The 26,114-nt window shown below is 34.8% G+C and overlaps 1 protein-coding gene across 7 annotated transcripts in view; it reads right to left on the bottom strand.

Moving 5' to 3' along the window:
- Positions 1-26,114, bottom strand: part of LOC136043927 (uncharacterized) — a 141,005-nt gene that overhangs the window by 63,030 nt on the left and 51,861 nt on the right. For 6 of the 7 annotated variants that reach the window (XM_065728996.1, XM_065728988.1, XM_065729005.1 and 3 more), the window contains 2 exons: positions 17,565-17,715; positions 15,267-15,329 (listed from right to left, as the gene is read on the bottom strand). The gene's annotated coding sequence lies outside the window, so the exon portion shown is untranslated. Of the gene's footprint in view, positions 1-15,266; positions 15,330-17,564; positions 17,716-25,334; positions 25,434-26,114 lie in introns of those variants that run through there. The other variant, XM_065729028.1, reaches the window with a different exon arrangement.

Genomic DNA, 26,114 nt, shown 5'->3' with positions numbered 1-26,114 from the left:
AAATGAAAGTAAGGAATAGCATTGAAATTTAAAACGAACAGAGATTATTACGCATATGAGGGGTTCTAAAAATACTTTCGCATAAAGAGCGAGGTATTTAGGAGGAGATAAATACCTCGCTCTTTATGCTAAAACATTTTTAGTGATTTCAACTATTTATTCTACGGCCTTTTTGATTCAGGGGTCATTCTTAAAGAATTGGGACAAAACTTACGATTTAGTGTAAAGAGCGAGGTATTAACGAGGGTACAAATCCCCTCGTACACATAATAAAAATATAAGAATATAAAAGTTTGTTACGTAAGTTAATTCTTAAGTTACGTATATTTTTTACTAATAAAAACGTTCGTTGAATATTAAAAGCTCTAGTAGCCTTTTTAAGTAACCGAAAAATTGGAGGGCAGCTAGGCCTCCTTCCCCACCCCTTATTTCTAAAAATCGTCTGATCAAAACTAAGAGAAAGCCATTTAGCCAAAAAAAAATTAATATACTAATTTCATTTCAATAATTTATGTGCGGAGAGCCAAAATCAAACATGCATTAATTCAAAAACGTTCAGAAATTAAATAAAAAAAAATAGTTTTTTTTAACTGAAAGTAAGGAGCGACATTAAAACTTAAAACGAACAGAAATTACTCCGTGTATGAAATGGGTTGTCCCCTCCGCAGTCCCTCGCTCTTTACGCTAAAGTTTTTAATTGTTTTAAAAAGTAGAATTGTGGCAAAGAGTCAAACTTTAGCGTAAAGAGCGAGGGACTGCGGAGGGGACAACCCATTTCATAAACGGAGTAATTTCTGTTCGTTTTAAGTTTTAATGTCGCTCCTTACTTTCAGTTAAAAAAAACTAGTTTTTTTTATTTAATCGCATTCTTAAAACGATTCCGTGTTTCAGATTCTCCAATGATCGATTACCAATATTTTTATATTAGGGAATGTGGAAAATTCGATGGTTCAATCTTTACAAAAACAGGAAATTCTTGTAAAGATAGAAAAATGTTCACCAGAGATATTGTTTTTCCGAAGGATAACTTTGGTACGAAAACTTTACATGTTGTCAATGGAAGAAAATATGTTTTTCTCTGTTCTTGTAGCTCAAAATCCAGCTAAACGACATTTTGGTCAAACATTATACTTACTTAGTAGTTTGCGATAGTTGGGTTTGTCCCAATCTCTGTCAGAAACTCTTTACATCACGTACATACGCCCTATTCTCGAGCATGCATCCCCTATTTGGTTCTGACGAGCGCATAATACGGACTAACTGAACGAAGATATAAAGGCGGTAAAAAAAAAAGGAGTGATCAAGATCACAACGAAACAGAAGAATACCGCTATAAGAATGATCTTTCTCCCCTAAAAGTCCCAATCCTATGTGATTAGTTTCTAGTTAGCGCGCAAGATCAAAGGCATAAAGACTACTTTCAAAGACAAAGTTCATAATTCCCTCCGGCTGCCTCATCAAAATATCACCAATACGGCACAACATGCGCAACAAAATTTTCCAGAATTTAAATAATGTTTGATTCTATGTCGTCGTGTTTCTTTTTTTTAAGTATTTATTCAGTTACATTATTAAGCTCATATAAAACCAGCTGTTTTGTTTCGTTTGTTGATCATTGTTTCGATGTTTAATTTCGTTTTTTTTACGTATTTATTCAATTATATTATAAAGCGCCTTTAAAATCAGTTATTTTGTTTCGTTTGTTGATGTTTGATTCCGTTTGATTAAAATCAGTTGTTTTACTTCGTTTGTTGATGTATTTGATATCTGTATTTTTTTTTTTGGGGGGGGGGGGAATAAATAAATAAAAAGAATCGATGCGTGCCACCCAAATCCAGGACAGATCGTCATTTGAATTTTTTTGTGCCTTCTATTGTCATTATCCTTAACCAACAATGACCGATGTCTTCCTTTATTTCATTTGTAAAAAAAAAAAAAAAAAAAAACACAAATTATTGCTTCACAGTCTATTTAACATTTATCAATAAAGCTAGTACAAATAAACCAAATAATCAAATTTCCCTATGTTTGTAGGATTATAGAAAACTAGCACTTTACTGAAAACACAGAAACCTAGTATAAAAAACAAGAATGCTGATTTATTCGTTAAAAGGGAGTACGTAGCCTGACAACAACAAACTAATATATAAAGCTTTTCATAGTCTTACACCAGTTGTGATATCAATAGCTTTCAGGATACAATCAAAGTTATCTTAAAAACATAAGCATAAAAATAAATACTTTTTTAATAACCGCAAAGTCACAGATCAGCATACAGAAATATTGAATTGATTTATCAGGTAACATTTTATTTTGGTCTTATCAGCTATAATACCAATAGTGAGTAATAAACAATCTTAAGTTGTAAAAATACACTTTAGTACTACTAAAAAAAAAATGCTTTATTTGTATACTCTAAAAAGTGGCATTAATCGGTTTAATTTTACTGTCCAAAAACTCCTATATTTTTTGTGTTTTCAGTAAAGCACTAGTTTCTATAATCCTAGAAACATAGGGAAATATGATTATTTGGTTTAGTTGTCATACCTTTATTGATATATGTTAGATAGATTGTGAAGCAATAATTTTTGTTTGTTTTAAGTTTCATCTCCGCCCTTTACTTCCTTCAAAAAACTTTTTTTTTTAATTAATCTTTGCCCGTTTTTAATTTAAATTTAATGCAGGATCAGCACTACAATGATCTTTTTAATTTTTTCCGGGGGGGGGCAGCATCCTCATATATGGAATATTTCTGTTCGTTTTAAGTTTTAATGTCGCTCCTTACTTTCAGTTGAAAAATAATTATTTGATTTCTGATCGTTTTTCAAAATGTAGACTAATCCATGCTACACAAAATAGTGTACACGATTTTCGAACGTGGGCAACATCGTCAGTTAGGAAGGAGTAACTATTTTCTAAGAAGATTTTTAAGGTTTTCAAAACCTATGCAAAATTTTGGTATATCTAACTTATTTCAGTAAACATCTCCCCCCCCCCCCTGACAAACAACAAAAAACATTAGACATACGGGTATGGAATAACAATAAACAAGATATAGTTGGAAAGCAACCTGTTGTAGCAGTGGATTGGTGCTCTGCTTGGCAATACGGGGCCCAGGGTTTGATCCCCGCCGCAGCAAGGTTGGGCGACAAGCTTGCTACTTGTTCCTGTAAAAACAGCCAGCAGCTGAAACGTCGATTCGACGCCCTATGCGCCAGCAACGGCTCTGGAGGATCTTTATTTATTATTTTATTTAGTTGGAAAGTAACCTGACAACCAGAAAAATATCATAGAAAAAAAATTACTAATAGGTTTTTCCGGGGTAATCCGGGGTAATAGGAAATGGTGTAATAGGTAATCCGGGGTGTAATTTCATGGAACATGTCACAATTTCACAAAAAAAATAAACAAAAACAGTGAATTAGTTGAAAAATAATCTTTCACAAGGCACAAAACCACGATTGAAATAAAAATGCTTGATCAAGGAATAGAACCCTTGCCATTCTGATTCTAAGTTTAACGCACTAGTAACTGAACTGCGGCGGCTGATGATCGAATTCAATCTATTTGTTCTTGTAGGACCAAGTTGTGTAACTTACAGCCCTTTTCCCAAAGACTATGGAGAACCATGTCATCACCAAAAGCATACTTATTGGAGCTTATTCAGCAAATACATTTGTAATTGGCTATTATAAAGCACTGAGTTAATAAAAGCTATTATTATAAAGAGTGAGAGCATTAAATAAATATTTGGCGAAGCTCAACTTCCGCGAACAGGAAGAGGGTAGGGGGTAGGTCAAAGAATAGTCATTTGGAATTTTGAGATTCAATTATTTGTTCTTCTTTGAATTTCTTCATCTTAAGAACATACAATATTTTAAAAATCGTTTTGCGAGCCCCAACGTCGGCTGACCGTATTCAAGAGTTCATAGTCAATTCTCTCAACGGACTAATGAGACTTACTAAGAGGGCTGGGAGGGGGTGTATACGAGAGGGGTTCTTATAAATCTTCAGTTAAAGTTTTGGATCATAACTACTACAATGGTACCGTTTTATACTTCCAAGCTTTTCCAATTAAGAAATGGCACCAAAAGTGCAGTTTTTAGTGCTATATGGCACTTAGGGAAGGTAAAACTGATAAAAAGCACGTAGGTATGAGCAATAGCTTTCAAATGAACTATCGAACATCTTTCTAAGAAGTTCTGGATGCCAATTAGCCGCAGCTCTTCCTCTTGAGACATGGCACAAATAGTACCATTTGACACTTGCAGATGGTGAATTTTATAGGAAAAACGTAAATGTAAGCAATATCTTTTATATAAGCTTTGGTAGCCCGTTAGCCCCACCCCTTTAGAATCGGCACAAAAAGTGATATTTTAGTGACACATGGTACTTTAAGATGGTGGAATTTATAAAAAGCACGTAGATTAGAGAAATAGCTTTTGAATGAGCCACTAAGCATCACTCTATGATGTTCTGGTAGCCCACTAGGCCTACTGAAAAAAAAAAAAAAAAAAAAAAAAAAAAAAAAAAAAAAAAAAAAAAAAACAACAACAACGGGAGACAGATCAGTGCTACCGATGCAAAAAAGTAATTTTCCTTGTTGGTCAAGGAGGGGGACTGTAATTTCCTAATATGACGTTTTCGACCAAGCTGATTTCAATGATACGCTTTTAATTTTGATCGGGCACCATTTTCGAGAGGTTTCAGACTTTTTTTTTTGAAATCACCATAAATTTCTTTTTGCAATAAACTTTTAATAAGACGAACCGAAATAGTAGTTACCATTGCTGAGTCAGGGTCAGATATCAATTTTTATTTAGACAAGGTAGTTTTTTTCAAAACGTGGTTTTTAACTTTTGGTTACTATGGGTTGTGGTTCTCTTTTTACTAGATTGCAGCTACCGCTGTAACCATGATAATTGATTTTGAATCCTGGTTCAATAAGCTTTGTTTTTGAAAACTTTGCAGTCCAAAGCAAAAATCTTGGGGTGAGAGCAAATAAAAACACGTGACAGACGTCCTCTCTTTACTATATTAACGCTATTGCATTAACTATGATGGGTATTTAAAGTAAAGTTCTTTTTTTCTAGGAAGACGAAACAATTCCATTTTTAAGGAGATTCTATAACTTAAAGGTACATCCTATCTCATCCATTACATAGTGTTTAATCAATCGCAACTAATTAAATTGGAATTGATTGGGCGGGCTTGTCTTAACTTGTAGAGCCTGGATAAAAGATCGGAATAAACGACAGAAAACCAAAGGCGATACCAACTTCCCCAAAAATCTCGGAAAAACTATTTAACTTATTTTACCTTGTGCTGTATATAGAAATACTCAGTTTTAATGAAACTTGTATCGTAAGAAAGGATGAATTCTGTTTTGTTTTTTTTTTCATTAAACGGAGCAGAAAACTCTTTTTAAATATTAGGAAAGGACTGGAAAAAAATTCCAGCATATCTGCTAGGTACAAGCTAAAAATCACCTCAAACGAAATATTATTAGGGCAATTCCTGTCTCACTACCCGCTTTGATTGAAAGCCTTGCCGACCCAGTGGCGTCCAATTCAGCTGTCTTTTCAATCAAACTTCCTAGTCGAACCACATATTCACAAAAGCTCTCGATGGTTGATAGTTCCCAGGGAGAATTCCATATGTGGACCCTATGTTTATAGTGGGACTCTATGTTCCCAGGGAGAATTCGATGTATGGACCCTATGTCTATAGTGGGACCCTATGTTCCCAGGAAGAATTCGATAGTGGACTCTATGTATATAGTGTGATCCTATTTTCCCAGGGAGAATTCGATATGTGGATCCTATGCCTATAGTGGGACCCTATGTTCCCAGGGAGAATTCGATATGTGGACTCTATGTCTATAGTGGGACCCTATACTCCCAGGGAGAATTCGATATGTGGACCCTATGTCAATAGTGAAACCCTATATTCCCAGGTAGAATTTGATAGCGGACCCTATGTCTATAGTAGGACCCTATGTTCCCAGGGAGAATTCGATAGTGGACCATATGCCTATAGTGGGACCCTATGATCCCAGGGAGAATTCGATAGTAGACCCTATGTCTCTGATGCGGTCAGCCGACGCTGGAGCTAGCAAAATGATTTAATATATCGAACTCTTCATGAGAATTGAGAGCCAGAATTTAGAAGGTGCCGTCGCTCGGTCGTTTTCACTTATCAAAATTAATCATCTCTTATCACAACTTAGCCTTACTTACATTCCCTAAGATGTGGTATCGTTAGTTTTTATTCGACAAATGCTTTATCTTAAAGTGAAAAGATTTTTTTTCAATATTTTTCATCAACGTTTATGAAAAAGATTAGAAAGTTGTAAAATTGAAAATAGACCTCAAGGTAGAACGAATTGGTTTGTATACATTTTAATATTCATTAAAATGCACAATTTATTTATATACCAAACCTTTGATTTTCAGTAATATTTATTTCACCCAGAATTTATTTATCAAATTGACTTATTTATGAAAATATCGCACCTCGATTGTAATTCTGTTGAATTAAGACAAACGTTCCCTAAATTTAAATTTGCTGGGCATGCGAAGAAAAACTTCTTCCCCGAGTTAGACTACAGGAATCCTTAAACTAATAAAAGTTCAATCCTGAAAACTCATTTAGCATATATATCCTGGAAAAAAAACTTCAGAAGCAGATCATCTTTTGCTTTATTACCTCCTCAAAAATTCAAAAAACTTATCAAACGAACGAACATTCATTACTTAGATTCATGCTATCTAAGTAATTTGATACTGTCAAAAAACTATCAGCAACAAATCAATTGTATAGTTCGAAAGGAGTTTGCTGCTTAACAGAATCAACAAACTACTAATACTAACAACTCCCAGTTTTTCCAATCCATTCGGGGAAGACCTGATTTCGTCGAAGACCGAACAAACAAAAAACAAACAAATCAAAAAATTCAAAAAACAAATCAATCAAAAAATTTAGAAAACAAATCAATCAAAAACTTCAAAAACAAATCAATCAAAAAATTCAAAAAACAAATCAATCAAAAAATTCAAAAAACAAACAACTCAAAAAATTCAAAAAACAAATCAATAAAAAAATTCAACAAACAAATTAATCAAAAAATTCAAACAACAAATCAACCAAAAAATCAAAAAAAGGAAATCAATAAAAAAAAATCAATCAAAAAATTAAAAAAAAACATCAAAAAAATTCAAAAAACAAATCAATCAAAAAATTCCAAAAAAAAATAAACCAATCAAAAATTTCGAAAACCAAATCATCAAAAAATTAAAAAAACAAATCAATCGAAAAATTCAAAAAAAACAACAAATCAAAAAAATCAAAAAATAGATCAACCAAAAAACAAGAAAGTCTTGACATTGAAACTACATGTCATTTGACAAGGAAGAGCTAAATCACTAAGTCAATCAGCCCTCTTTTTTTCAGGAAATTCGATGACAAAGCCTGACTAATCTATCAAGTATTTCCAGAATCCCCGTCATGTTCCACACGAGGAAGAATTATCCTTCCCCTAAGGTTTTATACTAAAACCAAGCACTTCACTTAAGAGTGATATATTTTCGGAGTCCGTATTTGCTCGATTTAGTAAAAATCCCTGTCAATAAGGTTTTTGCTTGTCCTTGAGCCAGAGCCTATAGTGTGTGAAGTGAAGAGGAGTTGTATAGCCTATGTCAGAGAGGACTATCTGAAGTTATGCAGCCAAGCTTTTGTTTCATCAAACCATGTTTCTGCTTTCGAGTGGAAAGATCCGTTCTAGCAGGCAAGCAGGCAGCCACCAGTTTCAAATTGAAGATGGACTAAAATCTATAAGTGTTAAATATATGCGACAGTTACCCTGCCCCACAGCCAATATATCTTCTTTGAGTGATAAATAGAAAAATTTAGAGAAGCAAAAAAGCGGCATTTTCCCACGGGTCCGAAAGTGCTGCCATCTATTGTTTCTACCCATTTCTGTTCGTGATTTCAGCTGAGTTTATCATTCGGTTTTTCGCACTTGGGATTGCGGTAGAGAAATGGTATCAGATGTGCCTCTTAAACTTTAAAAGTTCTCTCATTGCTAAAGAAATTAGAGTTTATCCTTTGCTCCTTTCTAAGTGATGACGTTAGAAAGTTGGCCTATGGCAAAAAAGTCAACTTTTGAACTAAGACAGATAGATTTTTTTTTCGACGGCACTCGATAGCTTTTGATGAGCTGATCAAAGTATATGTCATCCATTTTTTTGTACAAAAATTCCTTCATGAGATATACAAGTTTGAAAGTTTAAAGGGGTTGACAACTTCAGTAGTAAGGTACACACTGAAACCAAAAATAGGCCGATACCAATTGTGAGACATAGGGGAGTTGTAAGCAACAGTCGGCTGTTAGCTCATAATCATCCTTGGCAATGAGGGGTTCGCAACTCTTACTAGTTGGTGTACCTATTTTTTGTTTCCGTTGTATTTGGTGGTAAGACCAATTTGGTTCCAGTGGTAAGACATGTAGGGGACTTGTAAGTAATAATCGGCGGTAAGGCTACAATCATCTTTAGCAATGAGGAGTTTGCAACTTTTGCGAGTTGGTGTACCTAGTATGTATTTTAGCATCCTTACAGATTAACAACTTCAGCGTTTAGTCGCAGCGAGGAAACAAAACCAAAGTGTTGCTCTCGCAACACTTTACTCGGCGAAGCCGAGCAAAGGTTGCCGCAACACCTCACGTTGCCCATGCAACGTAGATCTAGTTTCAAATTCATAGCTGCCTAAATCAATTTAACTTAGTAGTGTTGGCTACTTTAGTAACGAAAGTTATTTGAAAGTTACTTCATATTTACCATTGGTGAGTAAAGTACAACTTATTCGAATACAGACGTACTTCCAGATGATCAACACATCCAGTGTCATCAAGTAAAAAAAAGCAATGCTTTAGAGGCATTTTATGTTTATCGTTGGCAAGTTAAATCAATTGACTGAAGTGTCTTACTGAGCAGCCTGAACGTTGCTCGAATATAAACACAGAATATAAATTCAAAAGTACGACAAACATAGGATCTTCCAAGCTCAAGTTGGTCACAGTCTATGGCATCTTTTAGGTTTGTACTAGGTTTTGCGTCACATTTTGTTGGTGTCGAAGATTGCAATGGCGTTGTTCTTCTAACGTAATGTTTCTTTCTTCTTCACTCTCATTTTTGACTCGTTCTGATTTTCGCAGTAATTTCTCTTCTAATAGCAAAATTAAAAGCCATTTTATATCAATCACAGACATTTTGTCCTGATTGAGTAGCTGTGCTTAATCAAGTAACGTAGACGTTACCTACTATAACGAGTTTAATACTACTACTAACAAATCACCGCAGCACCAAGCCGCCTGAGGTCAGCACAGCTACGCACGCTCATCCTCCGCCCCAATCTAGTCAAAGCCTCCCTCTTTACACTCTCCCAGGAAGTTCTCATTTCCCTTAAATCTTTCTTTATGACATCCTCCCGCCCCAACTGCGGACAACCTGCTTTTTCTTTAGCTCTAGACGATTGCCCGAAAAGGACAATCTTTGGCAATCTTTCATCCGCAGAATGTGCCCTAACCATCTCAACCTTTCTCTCATTATAGCCCTAGAAAGTGGGCTTTAACCACCCTTCTCGTACTGCCTACTATTTGAAATTCGGTCATTCATCCGAGTACCCAAGAACAATACGTTGGCGATTTCTCTGAAAAACATCTAGCAAGTCTTTATTCGCTTTTTCAGAGCGCACATCCTTCAGAACCATATTTGATTACTGTAGCTCCCAATACTCTGATATTGGTTTTAAGACCTATCTTCCTATTCTTCCAAACGTCTTTTAATTGTGAAAAAAAAAACACCCTTAAGGTTCATTAATTGAGTAACGCAGCATTACTCGGATCTAAATGACAAGACGCAGAAACAAATTCAAACAGTAATTAGACGCCTCGGAGAAGCCCTGTTTTAGGACGTGTTTCAAAAGTAATGCTGGTAAGCTGAGTAAATTGTGCAACTTAGTCAACTGAGTAGCGTGATCATTTACAAACATATAAAACAAAGAAGTCCAACAAGTGTTTAGCAATTTTCGAGTTCAAAACAACTGTAATTTCATGCCAGATTCTTATCTCAAATTCGCCATTGATAAGTCGACTCAATAGAGCCAAGTCGGTGAATCCGTTTCCGAATACGTTACTCTAGTATATATGTAGACACAACAGAAATAGTTTTTTTCCAGCGTCAAAACAACCATAATTCGAAACATATATGGTGCCGCAGAAGTCACTGCTAGGGACAAGCTGAGGGAGAGATACACAAGTTTGCAGTTACAGTAAAATACCGTTTCCATAGTATAATAATAGTCAATGCAATAATAACACACAATAATTTCTCTCACCGATGAACAGACGAGTATGAATAGGTTGTTCATTATAATATATTTATTCAGATCATGAAACAATATAAAAATATATGAAAAAGCACTTGGAGAAAATCCCTGAATTTAAAAATGTGCACCCTTTACAGAACCTATAACATAATTTAAAGCCTGAGAACCAAGAAAAATGCAGATGAATAAACTCAGCAGAAGTCTTGATTGACAGTTCGTTGTGGCAAACCTTATTTTGGATATTAACTTTTTAATAAAGTAAGGTTTCAACCTGGGTGATTTCCCTACAAAAATTTATAACTGGACATTTATGATTTATTACTAATCGGATTACTTTATTTACTCGCTATTGAAACTTTAACTTCTTGAATATTAATTTCCATGCGATTAGTGATTTAATAAGAACAAAGATTTGCACAATAAGATTTAATTATCTTAGAAGATTGAATTCTTTGTGCTCATCAGCGGCACCTATTATAGACCCACAATTCTGCGGCATCTGCTGAAAAAGAACAACCAAAAAAACAGGTGGCGTGCAGTAAATTAAATGCAATAAATGGCCTCACTTTAGCTCTGGGAAAACTACGTACTCAAGTTAATCTCTACAGAAAATGGCTCACAGGTCTTAACTGGCATGATATCCTCTAATTGTCTGATGGTGTTAAAGGAAAAACTTTAACAAAAGGATGGTGTTAAGGGTGTTGAGGAAAAACTTTGTTAGCCTAATTTGTGGGCAAAAATATTCTCCGAAAACGTATATTCTCTAATCAGTTAGTACCTAATCAGTTTAGTTCAAACAGACCTTAAAAAAAAGGTGTGGTGTACAGGCCCTAAACACCAGAGCTAGTAAATCTCTACAGAAAATTGCTCACAGGTCGTGACTGGCGTGATATCCTCTCATTGTTTGATGGTGACAAAATGGCAAGTTTATTCTCTAAGAAAATGTACGGAAAACACTGCAAAATTTTCCCACAAATAATAAATATGAAAAACCTAATGAAAAACCATGGATTACCCAAGATATTCGGGATCTGATAAAATTGAGGAATGAATTGCATTTAACTGGATCGGAAGAAAAAATTATAACATTAAGAAATACACTTTGCATAAAAATAAGATGTTCACCTAATCAGTATGGTTCTAAAATAATAGATATATATATATATATATATATATATATATATATATATATATATATATATATATATATATATATATATATATATATATATATATATATATATATATATATATATATGTATGTATATATATATGTATATATACATATATATATATATATATATATATATATATGTATGTATATATGTATGTATATATATATATATATATATATATATATATATATATATATATATATATGTATATATATGTGTATATATATATATATATATATATATATATATATATATATATATATATATATATATATATATATATATATATATATATATATATCTTGCCCAAGGAAGCTTCGGGATACAGTTAAGAACATTATCGGTCAAAAAGCGACCAAAGTCAAAGTTAGAGATAATGATGGTAAACCCCTGGTATCAAGTCAAGTTAATCATTTTTTTGTATCAGTTTGTAGAATTCATCCGCGACTATCAATCTTACCACCTAATGACAGTTTCAAATTTATCTATCTTAGAGAATAGTTCAGTTGCTACGATACTGAAGGCAATTAATTCTCCTAAAACTAATTACTAATTATAGTTTGACTCTTTCTCTTAACTCTACTTTTCAAAACAGTAAAAAACTTTAGCGTAAAGAGCGGGGCGTTGAGGAGGAAAAGCCCCTTTCATATAAGGAGTAATTTCTATTCGTTTTAAGTTTTAATGTCGCTCCTTACTTTCATTGAAAAAAAAACTGGTTTATTTTTTATTTAATTTCTGTGCGTTTTTGAATTAATGCATGTTTTGATCTTGGCTATACGCACATAAATAATTAAAGCGAAATTTGCATATTAATTTTTTTTTGGCTAAATGGCTTTCTCATAGTTTTATTCAGAAGATTTTGAGAAAAAAGGAGAAAGCGAAGAGGCCTAGTTGCCCTCCAATGTTTTGATTACTTAAAAAGGCAATTAGAAACTATTATTTTTTACGAACGTTTTCATTAGTAAAAAATATACGTAACTTACGAATTAACTTAAGTAACGAACTTCTATATTCATATGTTTTTATTGCGCTCTTTACACCTCGCTCTTTACACTACCTTAAATTTTGTCCCAATTCCTCAAGAATGACCCCTGAATCACAAAGGCCTTAGAATAGATAGTTGAAATTACTAAAAATACTTTAGCGTAAAGAGCGAGGTATTACGAGGAGGTAAACCCCTCATGTGCGTAATAATGTCTGTTCGTTTTAAGTTTGAATGCTGCTCCTCACTTTCAGTAGAAAAGACTTTTCACATTTATTTCTTTTTTATTTTTTTAAAATAATGTTAGAAAATCTTGCACCCCCTTCATTGAAAGTCTCTTCCCTCCATGGAAAAATCATCCCACGTAACCCCCACCCCTCAACTCTCCCCTCCCCCAAAACCAATTAAGCCCCCTGAAAACGTCTGTACACTTCTCAGTAACCATTACTATATGTAAACACAGGTCAAAGTTTGTAACTTGCAGCCCCTCCCACGGGGATTGCGGGGGAGTAAGTCGTCCCCAAAAACATAGTTATTAGGTTTTTCGACTATGGTGAATAAAATGGCTATCTCAGAATTTTGATCCGGCGACTTTGGGGAAAAAATGAGCGTGGGAGGGGGCCTAGGTACCCTGTAATTTTTTGGTCACTTAAAAAGGGCATTAGAACTTTTAATTTCCGTTAGAATGAGCGCTGCGTCATACTTTTCCGTCTTCTTTTTTAACACCGACATGCTCATCTTAGCTCCAGCTGTTGTAGTGAATAAAGAAATTTTATTTCAGAAGCAGGGGAATAAAAATCAGAAGAAATAAATGAACTAATAAATAATAACCAAAAAAAACAAAAAACAAAGAAGTCTTCTACCTACAATCCATCCCAGCTAATAAAGACATATCAAGTTGTAGAATTACGGACTAATAGCTTCCCCAACAACAGTGATTGTAATGATAAGACTCACAAAACTGTCACTAGAACAATGATAACTCACCAATAGGAATGAATACAACGAAGAACGATGCAAAAGTGAGGAACGAAAAATAACAAGAAAAATACTAACGAAAAGCATTAATGAAAAATAGAAGGATATACTAGACGTTCTAAAAAGATTTTTAATCAGGATAACTATATATGCATTGCTTAGGATGTGTATTACCCATTATGTAACTTGGCATATTTGACGCTCAGTATGTCTAACAACGACTCTGGTAGCTTTGACACGTTCTCAGGGTGAACAAAAAACAGATCCTAACAACAGTTTTACCAAATAGCCCAAAAACTGGGAAGAAAAAAGTGAGTCACGCCATATTGTGCTAGATCCAAGTTTAGCCAAAAAATATTCGACCATACTGTGAAAGGTGATGGAAAAAAACGTCTAGACCTAAAACCGCCAAAAACTATAAAAACTCAAAACGACCTGTAAAAAAAAACCTTGAAAGGCCATATACATCAAGCGTCTGGTATGTGAAAAGCAATTAACAAATTTAAATGCTAGGTAAGTACAGTCGCTACGCCTTTGTTCGTTTCAGCTGTACTAGCCGAGTGATTAGCGCACTGAACCTTGCAATCAGGAATCCGTAAGGATAGGGGGATTGAACGCTGGTGTTACTGATTATTTAGTTTGAAAGAGGTGTCATCAGTGTTCCTCTAAAAGCTCAATCAGGGAGGAGAGAAGACACGGCAAGCTCCTGACGATTTACTCCAAACTACCCATAGCACTCCCAGCAGAAGGCAAAAAATCAGGAGACCGATGCCCGCACTACGCGGATCATTGCCTGCATGCAAAATAAAGTGTCGCTCGTAGGAATCAGATGACGTTAATGAGATAACACCTTCAACAGCTGAATGTGTAACAATGGATACATCTGAATTCTCTCTGTATCTACCCCTCATAGCAAGCTGCGTGCCTCTGTCTTTGTCTTGCTGTCTTGAAAAACAGCGGCGCACGGATAGAAAACTCCCAAGAAGTAGTTGAGTGGCAATAACGTCATGAAAGAAAGAACTCAGGGATGCTCAATTTATCTAGAAGGAGGGATCCGACTAATGAGGGTTTCACCAAAGAACAACCGAAACACGATTTCCTTCAAGGACAAGTTCATCTGCCCTTAGGATAGCTTCATGTTTAAAGATGAAGTTTGGGTAAAAGCTTTAAGCATTTGATTAGGAGATAATCAAATCCACTTTTTATTGCGTTACAGCTAAACGATATTTATATCCAAGGGATGAGTTTGAAAAATGGGGAAGCATTTATAATACAGGGAAGCCTGACCTTGAGACAGCTATATTGGCGAGTAAAACAGTGGTTAAACGCTGTAAAAGGTTCCCTAGGTTTTCCATCAAATCACTTATGATTTGTCAAATAATAGTGAAACAGAAAAAAGTTCGAAATTATTCCTTTCTAAGGCTTTGACAAAAATACTAAACACAGTCATACAAGTGTTGCATTAATAGTATATAATTATTTCATTTCTGCTATCATTACCCCCATTTGCTTTCCAGATTAACTCTATCACATGAGACGTAAGCATTACTTGAGGAACTCTTGAGTATAACACTTAAGAGTCACTCCAATACAAAATAGGAGCATACACAAAGAAAGGCTACTATCACTTTCTACTTTTCCTAATAGAAAGCTCAATAAACAAGCTGGCATTTCCAACCTAATAAATACAAAATCTAAAATACAAAGATAATAATTATTTTTAGGTGTTAATTGAAATCACTTACTTTCTTGATTTTGCAGTTGAAGTGCCAGCGCCTCGTCTTCGTGAACAATCCACTCCTTGCGAACTGAAGGAAAGAAAAAATATTGAAATTAACACAAAAAACTGAATATAACAGAATTGACTAACTTTTTCCAGAAAATAGAAGGACATCCAAACAAAACAATTTTTGTCCCCCTAGACTTGGGCCTATTTAAGAGTATGCTTTAAAACCGTGATTTCCTTGATTTTTCTTTTGGCTGTTTCAAAGTTATGAAGTTTTTAGGGCAGTGCCACATTTTTGACAGTGTTGTCACGTTGAGTCAATGAATAAAATTATTAGTGAATTTTGACAACTTTTTTCGTCTGTAAAAACTCAAACATTAACAATCTGATGATTCTCAAAGACAACTGCGCCTTCAACAGAAAGCAACACCTGCTTAAGCTATTTGGTATCATATAATTTACCTTACATTTTACAGATTTTTTCACCCACAGTTCCTTTTTTATTTTTTTTATTTGGCACCCACTACAACCAAAAACTCTACAATTGCGTCTGAATGTCTTTTCCACTGAAAAAGGAAGTAACACTTTTTCCCTTTTAAAATATGCATGATTGTGTAAGAAAGTATCAATTTTTTTTAAGATATACATGATTGAGGAAGTTTTCACTTGACTGCTTCCATAAATGTTTATGACTTTCACTGTACTTGGAATAAGATGAATAACGTGTAAGTGGCACATAAAATCGAGACATTATTGACCATTTAAAATAACAATTCTTTTCAATATTTTACTTAATTTGGTTGTTGCCTAGATTCTGGGAGTTTTTTTGGTTTGATGTATGAAATGAAATATGAATTTAAAAACAAATGCTTAAATTAGTGGCGTGTTAAGCAAGATTTATATTTTTTTAATGCATTGCCCCCCCCCCCCCAAAAAAAGAAAAATTACCTGATAGTTTCCGTCAAATTACCTATTTCCCAAATTCCGTATTTTGGCCAACGTTTGCTGAGAAGAATACTGAAATATTCCAATGAAATTATTCCAATCAAATATTCCAGAGAAATTTAACATTTGTTTTTGTAACATTTATAGAAATTTGACATTTTCCTGAAGAATTCGAACTGAATGCTAAAAATTCCCTTTAATATAATCGTCCTTTTTTGAATGTAAAATTGTAAAGTATTTGCTTTTTTGCGCTTTCCTCAGTTTCAGTGGAAAATTGAAAATTGTTGAAAAGTTTACTCTCAACTAGCCGCAAACCATGTTGGACAACATGCACAAGACAGAAAAAACTGTAGCACGTACTCTTTTGTGAAGATTTGAGTCCCCCCTACTAAACCAAAATGCAAAATTGCCCTGTCCCCCTCCCTCCAAAAAAGAAACATTGACCGAAAGTTTCATACCGATCCTCCATCCATGAGACAAGATAAATTAACTAATCAAAAGTAAAACTGGAAATACTCATTTACAAAAAGAAAAGATGGCCCACCTTCTTCGAGTGCAAAATAAAAATAAAAATTGTGAAGAAGAAGAAACTCAAATAATTTAATCCAGTGAAAAAAGTAAGGACAAATTTACATATATTTCGGTTATGACCTCGGCTCGACCGTCTGCACAACCAATTAGGACAAATAAAACAGTTGAATTCCAATATTTGATTCAAAAATACAAGTTTTACCCAAAAAGGAATTTGTTCTCGTTATTTGAACCTTGGACTAACAACAAAACTTCAAGTATGAGGCTCGAATTCCCGACTCTATGATTGGTCACGGACTTAACCAATTGAGCCGGTTGGACTTGATTAGTTGGTTTTACACTTTTAGTATATCTTACACATGAAAATAAACGGGTTTCCTATACACAAGTTTTTTCCAATATTTAGAGACACAGCCAAATATCAAACGAACCCCATATTTTCAACTAAATCAATAGGAAAAAAAAATCTATTTCGATAGATTTGTTTTTTTCAAAATAGTCATGTGCCCCAAATCCCCTCAGCATTGCTTAGTCTAAACAGTTAGCATTACTTAATTATACTTACTTACGCCCTAGCATTACTCGGTCAATTTATTTAATCTAGAGTTACAGCACAAACTTTTATAAGGCTCCATAGCTCTTAACAGGTCAATAACAGGAGTGGGGGGGGGGTACTTTTAAGGTTTTTTTTCAGAAGGTCAGAAAGAAAAGAAAATATTTTTCTAGGCTTAAATTTTCAGACAAGTAGTGATTTGTATTAACCTTAAGGGTTTAAACTGACCTTTGGCAATCTATTACTTTTTCTAATTAGTTGGTAAGCCATCTTAAATATGAAACTTACCAGACTGGACAATCCCCGCCCTTGGCAGGGTCTTTCGGCCTGGTTTATTGCCAATATCCATCTTTTTTAACTTCTACTCATCAACTTAAACTGAAGTAACTGAAACTGGGTTCTTGCTCTTACTAGGTAAAGGAGAAACCATGATGATCACCTAAAATGTATTTCGTATTAAGTATACTTAAGTATTTAGTAAGTATATACTAAGTATTAAATATTAAGTATAGTATTTCCATATGTTTGTATAACAATAAAAAATTAGAGCTTTAATGAAAACACAAAACAATATAGAAAATTTAGTACAGTAAAAGCAACCATTTAAGGACACTTTTTGAAAAAAAAATCAAAACTTTTAGCATAGTTGCTTCATTTTGTTTCATTTAATTTGTTATCACTTCAACTAAAGGTTGGATTTCCAATCCAGTGCATTTTATGATTGTTCCTCATTTTTTTTCATTTCGTTTGTTATCATTTCAGCAAGTGAAAGCTCTACCCACTGAACTATGAACTCTATTAATCTGATTTAATCTATAGGACCATAATTGCAAAACCTACAGCCCTTTTCCCAGGGACTATGGAGAGTCATACCATCACTGTAAGCATAGTTATTGGATCTTTCGACTATGCTCTAAATAGCTATCTTAAAATTTTGATTAGACAACTTTAGGATGCCTTTTGGGGAGGAGGGCTAGCTACCCTGTAATCTTATTGGTAACATAGAAAGGACACTAAAAATTTTAGATTCAGTTCTAATGAGCCATTAAACATCATTCTAAGATGTTCAGGTAATACACTAGCCCAGGTGAAAAAAAAGAAAAAAAGAGAAAAAAGGAGACAGTGGTCTATGCAAGGCATTTGACCATACTAATTCCAATAGTGCATTTTTTTATTTTGGTCTGATTCCACCTACAAGCAGTTCTAGGCTCTTTTTCAAATCACCATAAACTTTTTTCTGCTCTAGACTTTTAAAGTGACAAAGAAACTTCAACAGTCAAACAGTTCGTGGTAACGAACTGTAGTAAGGAATGACCCGGCTCAAGGGCGTTGATGAGGAAGCAGCCTCTTTCATATACGAAGTAATTTCTGTTCGTTTTAAGTTTAAATGTCGCTCCTTACTTTCAGTTAAAAAAAACTTGTTTTTTTATTTAATTCTTAAAGAATTGGGACAAAACTTAAGATTTAGCGTAAAGAGTGAGGTATTAACGAGGGGACACACCCCATCATATACATAATAAAAATATAAGAATATAAAAGTTAGTTACGTACTGTAAGTTAATTCTTAAGTTAAGCTTGCTATTATAGGAGATTTCAATCTGCCTAAGATAGACTGGAATAGGCGATACACCACGGAATCTACCGCAAGCTTCGCGAGTAAATTCCTGGACGTTATTAACGAACACTTTCTAGAGCAGCTAATATCTGAGCCATCAAGGATGCGGGGATCTGACACACCGAGTATCCTCGATTTGCTACTGGTAAGCGATGGAGACCTGGTATCAGATATTAAGCAGTTGTCACCAATTGGTAAATCAGATCACTCAGTAATTGTTTTTAGCTTGGAAACGGAGGTTTTGAGGACACGTGTGGCACCGAAACGTAACTACTACAAGGGAGATTACGTTGCTATGAGAAGAGAGCTTTCGGATGTCAACTGGATTGAAAAATTTAGTGGGTTGGAGTTGTTAGACACCATTTACACAAGGTTCACTACGATTGTAGCCTCAATGGAAGAACAATTTATTCCTATGCACAAGAAATTCACCCGTGTTGCATTACCTAAAGCCAATATTGAACTGATTAAAGCAAAACAAAAAGCATGGAGACCAAAAAAGCAAACGACAAAGTAACGATCGAGAGAAAACATTCAAGAGGCTCCGCAACAGTTTTCGGAAAGCAACAAGAAGAGAAGGAAAGCTTAGAGAACGTAAATTAGCTTTCTCCTTGAAAGAAAACCCAAAATTTTTCTGGAAACACGTGAACAGCAAAAGGAAACACAAAAGTGGAGTCTCATCTCTTTACGCTCTCATGAAACAAAAGCTGGTACACGACCCCACGGACAAGGCAAATACTCTCAACAGCCAGTTCTCTTCTGTTTTTAGTCAGGAACCTGAGAACGAAGACCACTTTAGCCACGAGGAACCAATTCAGGGTCTAAGCGACTCGATAAGACCGATAGAGATCAACCATAGCGATGTTCTAAAGAAACTCAGAGAACTTAACCCAAGCAAGTCCACAGGCCCAGACAATCTACATCCAAAACTGCTCAAAGAACTTGTAACGGTAATAACAGAGCCACTAGTCTATATTTACAGAAAGTTTCTTGAACTCGGTGAGCTTCCCGCTATTTGGAAAAAAGCTATTGTCGTCCCAATATCCAAAGGTGGGAAACGAGAAGACCGATAAGCCTCACTTGTATCACGTGTAAAGTACTTGAGTCTCTTATTGCAGACCACACCCGAGAACACTTAAAACGAGAAAAAATACTTACCGAAAAGGAGTTTGGTTTTCTTAAGGAACGATCTGCAGAAATCCAACTGCTTTGTGCCACAAATGATTGGAAGAAAAACATCGACAAGGGGTTCCAGATTGATCTCATATACTTGGAGCCTCTGACAAAGTTCCCCATAAGCGTCTCGACCAGAAGCTCGGGAAATACGGTCTCTCCTCTTCCGGGTCCTCATCCAGTCTTCTTCAATGGGTTACGGACTTCTTAACTGGCAGAAAGCAAGTTGTGTGCATAGAAGGTTGTCTCAGCAATACCAAAGAGGAAGTTCTTAGCAGAGTATCCCAGGGGTCAATCCTCGGCCCCCTTCTGTTTAATCTCTACATCAACGACCTAGTTGAAGGCATCGAATCTGACATCCTTCTCTACGCGGACGACACAAAGCTCTATCGTGTCATCTCGTCATGTGAAGACATTCACCACTTGCTGGCAGATCTCCAACGAATTGATGACTAGATGAAGAAGTGGATCATGGAAATCAATACCCAGAAAAGTCATATCCTCACTCTGGGCCCACAAAACTTTTCGTCTTCATACTCTCTTGGTTCTGCTGCACTCACTCTTAGTAAAGAAGAAAGAGACCTAGGCATCTTAGTGGATTCTGAACTGAACTTCAGTAGCCACTATGAAGCTGTCGTCAAGACAGCTTCCAAAGTTGCTGGTATGATCAGAAGAAACTTCTCGTGCGAGGACGACAAAATGCTTGCTACGCTCTATAAGTCCCTTGTCCACCCGATTCTTGAGTATGGACATTGTTCTACAAGACCATACTGCAACAAGGACATAGATGATCTCGAAAATGTTCAGAGGAGGATAGCTAAATTCTTTCCCAGGTTACGCTTCCTTCCCTACGAAGAGCAGCTTAGAGAGATTGAAGTCCCAACCCTCGCCTATAGATTCCATCGTGGTGATCTTATTGAAATGTACAAGCTCTGAAATGGAGCCTATGATAACGTACCAGCCCAGAGAATCGTGCAGTTCAATAAAAATCATCTCCAAGGACATCAGTACAAAGTGAGTACGGAATGCTTTTGCAAGGACATGGGCGATGGACTTTCGGAAACCGAGTGGTTCAGCATTGGAACAACTTACCAGAAAGAGTAATCTGCTCCACAAACCTACTGACATTCAAGAAGGAAGTTGATGAATATTATTCAAGTGACATTTTCTCCTTGTGCAAATTCAAAAGAAATGCAAATTAAGATTTTTGTTTTGTACAGGCTTAACAGTCTGCCATCAAATTTACGAATATATTTATTTAAGTTACGTATATTTTTTACTAATAAAAACGTTAGTTAACAATTTAAAGTTCTAGTTGCCTTTTTAAGTAACCGAAAAATTGGAGGGCAACTGGGCCTCCTTCCCCACCCCTTATTTCTCAAAATCGTCTTATCAAAACTAAGAGAAAGCCATTTAGCCAAAAAAAAGGATTAATATGCAAATTTCATTTTAATAATTTATGTGCGGAGAGCCAAAATCAAACATGCATTAATTCAAAAACGTTCAGAAATTAAATAAAAAAACTAGTTTTTTTAACCTAAAGTAAGGAGCGACATTAAAACTTCAAACGAACAGAAATTACTCCGTATATGAAATGGGTTGTCTCCTCTGCAATCCCTTGGTCTTTACGCTAAAGTTTGACTCTTTGCCACAGTTCTACTTTTTAAGACAATTAAAAACTTTAGCGTAAAGAGCGAGGCGTTGAGGAGGGGACAACTCATTTCATATATGGAGTAATTTCTGTTCGTTTTTAGTTTTAATGTCAGTCCTTACTTTCAGTTAAAAAAACTAGTTTTTTATTTAATTCAGGAAGACTTCAATATGCTTCCAGGTGGTGTACCAACCTGGTTGAAAACCAACTTGTGACCAAGATGGGTCAAGGTGGGTCAATGTATGATTAATCCCATACAAGGATAAATCATAAAATCCTTGTATGATTGTAGAAATCTACCCCTGGTCCCTATGTGATAGAACAATTAATACTGGAGGTCCAAGGGGCTCCTTGGAAGTCAGTTGGACTGCAAGTGTGCTTCCAGAAAGACTTCAATGTGCTTCAATATGTTCTAGGTGGTGTAAAGTTCTTCTTCTTAGCCAAAATATCCCCAATCAATCATATACTAATGAGAACAAACCTAGCCACATGCAGGATCAAGCTGCAAAAGCAAACCATGCCCTTGGCTTCATCAAGAGACCTTTTACCACCAGGAAGCCATATGTAGCAAGAAACTCTGTAAGGCATTAGCCTCTCTACATTCAGGTTGTGGTATTATATTGACATGCCCCTAATGTAAATGGATACTAAGACACTATAGAATGTTCAGCACCTAGCCACCAGGTTTGTACCATATCTGTAAGAAAAGCCTTATGAGGAGCACTTTTAATCCTTAAAACTTGTAACACTGGCATGCAGAAGAAATAGAGGAGATATTATCATGACTTGTAGGTTGCTTGAACATGCAAGTTTATATTAAGTTAATCAAACAGTTCATGGTAACGAACTGCAGTAAGGAGCGACCCGGCTCAATAGTAACCAAAACTCTAAAAAATGGAATTTTGATATCGATAGCTACATCAAAAGAATTGCATTTTAATGCTGATTTTAAATATATAAGTTTCATCAAGTTTAGTCTAACCCATCAAAAGTTAAGAGCCTGAGAAAATTTACCTTATTTAGGAAAATAGGGGAAAACACCCCCTAAAAGTCGTAGGATCTTAACGAAAATGACACCATCAGATTCAGCGTATCAGAGAACCTTACTGTAGAAGTTTCAAGCTCCTATCTACAAAAATGTGGAATTTTGTATTTTTTGCCAGAAGACAAATCACGGATGCGTGTTTATTTGTTTGTTTTTTTTTTGTTTTGTTTTTTTTCCCAGGGGTCATCGTATCGACCAAGTGGTCCTAGAATGTCGCAAGAGGGCTCATTCTAACGGAAATGAAAAGTTCTAGTGCCCTTTTTAAGTGACCAAAAAAATTGGAGGGCATCTAGGCCCCCTCCCAGACTCATTTTTTTCCAAAAGTCAACGGATCAAAATTCTGAGATAGCCATTTTGTTCAGCATAGTCAAAAACCATAATAACTATGTCTTTGGGAATGACTTACTCCCCCACAATCCCTGGGGGAGGGGCTGCAAGTTACAAACTTTGACCAGTGTTTACATATAATAATGGTTATTGGGAAGTGTAAAGATGTTTTCAGGGGGATTTTATTTTGTTTGGCGGTGGGGCTGAGGAGAGGGGGCTATGTTGGAGGATCTTCCCTCGGAGGAATCTGTCATGGGGGAAGAAAAATTCAATGAAAAGGGCGCAGGATTTTCTAGCATTACTATAAGAAAACAATGAAAAATAAACATGAAAACGTTTTTTCAAATGAAAGGAAGAAGTAGCATTGAAACTTAAAACGAACAGAGATTATTACGCATATGAGGGGTTCTAAAAATGCTTTAGCATAAAGAGCGAGGTATTTAGGAGGAGATAAATACCTTGCTCTTTATGCAAAAGTATTTTTAGTAATTTCAACTATTTATTCTACGGCCTTTTTGATTCAGGGGTCATTCTTAAAGAATTGGGACAAAACTTACGTTTTAGTGTAAAGAGCGAGGTATTAACGAGGGTACAAACCCCCTCGTATACATAATAAAAACATAAGGTTATGAAAGTTTGTTACGTAAGTTAATTCTTAAGTTACGTATATTTTTTACTAATAAAAACGTTCGTTAAAAATTAAAAGTTCTAGTTGCCTTTTTAAGTAACCGAAAAATTGGAGGGCAACTAGGCCTACTTCTCCACGCCTTATTTCTCAAAATCGTCTGATCAAAACTAAGAGAAAGCCATTTAGCCAAAAAAAGAATTAATATACAAATTTCATTTTAATAATTTATGTGCGGAGAGCCAAAACCAAACATGCATTAATTCAAAAACGTTCAGAAATTAAATAAAAAAACTAATTTTTTTAGCTGAAAGTAAGGAGCGACATTAAAACTTAAAACGAACAGAAATTACTCCGTATATGAAATGGGTTGTCCCCTCCGCAATCCCTCGCTCTTTACGCTAAAGTTTGACTCTTTGCCACAATTCTACTTTTTAAAACAATTAAAAGCTTTAGCGTAAAAAGTGAGGGATTGGGGAGGGGACAACCCATTTCATATACTGAGTAATTTCTGTTCGTTTTAAGTTTTAATGTCGCTCCTTACTTTCAGCTAAAAAAATTAGTTTTTTTTATTTAATATTAATATTAAGTCTATATTAAGTTGTCTCTTCAGTACCACCAAGGAACACAGCTAGAAAATGCAAATATCTAGAAGTCTGCTATGTGTGCATCAGAACTTCAACACTGTTTAACTATGTAGTAGTATCTCAGACACCACTGTTTAATGCAAACCAACTGATTCATTCAAGAAAGAAGTCAATCAGAACAAGACAAACATGGAATGAAAGCTGACCTGGGACGTTGCCAAACATTAATGAGATAAGACCCCTAGGAAGATTCTCCATAGGAGGTTCAACTCTACCTTATCTCACTGGTCAATGGAAATTGAGGTAATTTATTAATATTTAGATTATATTTGTTTATATTATCTTATCTTTAATTTTATTACTTTACTTATTTTTTATCACTATTTTCTTAATTTCATTTAGTATTCTACTACTTTTTTTTAACCGATTCTTCAATTTTATTTTGAATTATATCTATGTAAAAATTAAAAATTCTTATTTATTTGTTTAAAATAATTATTATTAATTATTTATTCAGTCAATAACAGTTGTTCATGAGACATGCTTTGACCACATGTTATAAAAATGTTACAGACAGCATTTTGTTTTAAGCAAAATCATCCAAAATTCTTAAGCCAGGACTTTTATTTTTATGCCATGAAATTTAGATGCAGGCAATATTAAAAAACAGGAAAATTAATTATTTTTAGAATTGGATGAAACTGAATAAAAATGGAAACAGCTGGAATATGCGTTAACTGCAATTTTTTGCACATATTAAAAAATTAAATTGTTTTCTTAAGACATTTTTGTCTAAGGAGGGCAACTTCTATAAATGTTTTTTTCCGAAATTTAAGAAACTGATTTACAAATAACATATTTGAAACCTTATAAATCACTGTTATGCAAAGGTACAGTTTGCAAAATACTACCTTTTTTGCAGTAGATCTATTTTTTTAAATATCAATTCTGAAATCCAAAGGTTAAAAGATCATAATAGGTCACAACAAATTTCCCAACTAACTCACTAATGAGGTACCTAAGAAATAGATTCACCTTTTTGAACTTGGGTAGTTGCTGCTTTTTGCTAAAGCTTTCAGTAACAAATCTAGGGCAAAAAGTCTTAGAAACGTGCCAGTAAATATTCAGCAGTTCATATAATTGACCTATGAATAAAGTGAATACATCAGTAGATGACATTTTTTATGCTCTTTTAATATAGTAATTGCTTTCCTTGCAAATTCTCTTTTAAGTCCTTTTTGGATACTTGAAAATGAGAATTTCTTTCTATGGTTTTTTTGGTATAAAAAGGGTTAAAATATTGGTTTCAAACTTACTATTTCATTATAAAAATCCATTTTAATAAAGTCATACAATCAAAAAGCATTGATTTGGGTAAATGTTTAGTTTTGTTCCAATTTAGAGCACTTACAAATGCTAATTCTAGAAGTGCATTCATTTTTGGTTGACCCTCATCCTCCATGGGGCAAGCTAAAAATTCATAAAGTGGGCTTGCTTACAAGTAACATTACCTATAGAGCAAAGCATATTAGTCCATGAGCCCATGGGTGAGGTCTGTATTCTATATTTATTTAATAGACCTCATTTGAGTTTTTTTTTTTTTAATTGTATCACTCTTTGTTAAATAAATATAGAATAAAGACCTCACCCTGCTGCCTGCAGGGCTCATGGACTATTAAGCTTCACTCTATAGGTAATGTTACCAGTGACCAAGCCCACTTTACATGCTTTTAGTCTCATTGGAGAGGAGGTTTAGGAGCCTAAAAAATGGATGTGCTTCTTTAAAAATGATGAAGAAACAATAAGCAATCATCA

The sequence above is a fragment of the Artemia franciscana genome, chromosome 1 (assembly GCF_032884065.1).
Source record: "Artemia franciscana chromosome 1, ASM3288406v1, whole genome shotgun sequence".
Taxonomy (NCBI): Eukaryota; Metazoa; Arthropoda; class Branchiopoda; order Anostraca; family Artemiidae; genus Artemia; species Artemia franciscana.
This window is presented reverse-complemented; position numbering and strand designations above follow the sequence as displayed.